This window comes from Berghia stephanieae, chromosome 15 (genome assembly GCF_034508935.2).
Source record: "Berghia stephanieae isolate SIO BIC M18660-M18661 chromosome 15, UCSD_Bste_1.3, whole genome shotgun sequence".
NCBI classification, from domain to species: Eukaryota; Metazoa; Mollusca; class Gastropoda; order Nudibranchia; family Aeolidiidae; genus Berghia; species Berghia stephanieae.
This window is the reverse complement of record NC_088374.1, coordinates 13,006,491-13,008,990: the sequence shown is the minus strand read 5'-3', so window position 1 is coordinate 13,008,990 and position 2,500 is coordinate 13,006,491.

Genomic DNA, 2,500 nt, shown 5'->3' with positions numbered 1-2,500 from the left:
AACCGTACCTCTCAACTACGTTACATCCCAAAATAAATATGTGTTTTGAAAGATAATCGAAAGTATAATAATATATAAAAGATAAGACAATATGTTAAAGTGAATGAAATAATCAGTCGGATGGTGAAAAGGTTTGAACTGAGATATTGCCATGTTTAGTTAGAAGGTCATTTTTTTGTCCAAAAAAATGAATTCTTGTCAGAAATGATTAAATCAACGCTTTTTCTACATCTTCTTAATTTCACTTCTAAATATTTTTTACAGCTAATCAAGTTGAAAAAAGTATGAAATTCGAGAAAAATTGCTGGATACCTTTCCCATACATCTGATCATAACTTCATGAAAAATCACCCGATTTACTTCAAATAAAGACTAAAATGCTCTGGGGAGCAAATTCTTTCAGAAAATGCAAACGAAATGCAAATCCAGAATGTTCACCTTCCGACTGATTATGTCAAGCACTGACACATATCATATTGGATTGTACGTGATTCCAACAAACAGTGGCGGTTCTAGCCTATTTATAGTGGTCGGGCAAAGATGAGTCGGTCATATATATATATATATATATATATATATATATATATATATATATATATATAATATATATATATATATATATATATATATATATTTTTTTTTTTTTAATTTTTTTTTTTTTTATTTTTTTATTTTTTTTGTTTGTTTTGTTTTGTCTTGTTTGTTTGTTTGTTTTGTTCGCCTTAAAAAAATTTTATTTCAACCACAAATAATCACATTCACAATGCAATGACAATACCAGTAGATTTTAATTATTCCAAACGTAATCAAAAATGAATCACGAAAGAGAATACAACAAAAAATTAAAGCGAAGAGACATAATGCGACAACACCTTCACAATACAAGTCCATCTCGTTCACTCGAAAAATTAAAGAGATGCTTTAATCCCTCAACTGCGAGATTAATATTTCTGTTACATTACTGGTTTTCAGTAGTACGTAGTAACTGTAAAGTTTTTATCGAGAAGCAACAACCGCGATATGACTCGAGTTTCATTCAGAGCTCAAATTGCATAATTTTACTGCTCTCTTGGTGGTTAGAATGATTGTGCCGGTGGTGGTAGTGGTTGGAATAGTGGTAGCGGTGGTGGTGGTGGAGGAGGAGGAAGAGGAGACGGTGAGGGAGGATGTAATTATGGTAGTGGTTTTGATGGTGCTGTTGGTTAGAATGATAGTTGTGGAGACGATGACGGAAATTATATGATGATGTTGATATTGTTTTTATTTCTATTGTAGTACTTGATGTTAATGTTGTTGTTGTTAATGATGATGGTGATTATGATGACAACGACGATGTCGTCGACAATGATGATTACAATACGATATTACAAAGTTTATTCAATCTTAGGCTTTCGCCAATAAATCATAAAATTTGATGACAACATACATGAAAGTGGAAAAAAAAATGAAAAATGGAACCAAACAATAAACTGATACCATTAATAACCACACAAAAAAAAAAAACAAAAAAAAAAAATCGTAATACCACCAATACGTACAATAATAATAATAATAATAATAATAATAATAATAATAATAATAATAATAACAACAAATGATAATAATAACAATAATAATACGAGTATTACCATCATCATTACTACCACCACCAACATAATTACGTTTCCAATCAGTTTTTCTCGTTTTTTAAAATTTGATACCTATAATAGACGAAAATTCCGGTGATTTTGTTAAAGGGTAGTTAAAATATCTACGATTTTATTAACCCTGAAAACTACGATTTTTATTTTCCTATTTCAAGTAGGCAGGTCTGCTATGACAAGTATCAGTTCCATAGTCAAAATAAGACAAACAAAAACAAAGTTTATTTAATCTTAGGCTTTCGCCAATAATTAAGACAATACAATTAAGACAAAATATTGCTACTAATCTCTCCTCATGCATTCGTTAGACGATAACAATAACGACCGTGTTATCTTTACTCCTTACCCAACCAACCCCTAGCTTCCCGCCTCTTCATCACGAACTATCTTATGTATGTATTAGCTTTAGGACGGGCAAGTACGGAATCTGCCCACCCTACCTTTAAACGTATCTATTTCCTCTTAGAATTCAACTATCTCTTTTCTCAGAAGAGTATTTCTCGTATACTAATTCAATTGTTGAGAAAACCAAAATGGTGGTTGTATTTTATATATTTATTTAGTCGTGACCTTTGAATAAAAGTGTTTTGTTTTATTAGAGGAAATGCAATAGAAAATTACATTGTTTTGCAAAAATATTTAGTATGGCAATAAAAATACAGCGGTAATTACTTTTAAGAATTTGAAGAAAAAAAAAAGAACAAATTAATTTGTTTAAAAAAAAAAAAAAAAAATCAAATAAGAAAACAATTTAAATAAATGAGTTTTGAGAAGCACTAAGGAAAACGAGAAAAAAATAAATTTAAATGGTTAAACAAATATATAAAAACAACACAAGTTAATACTAAATTGATATA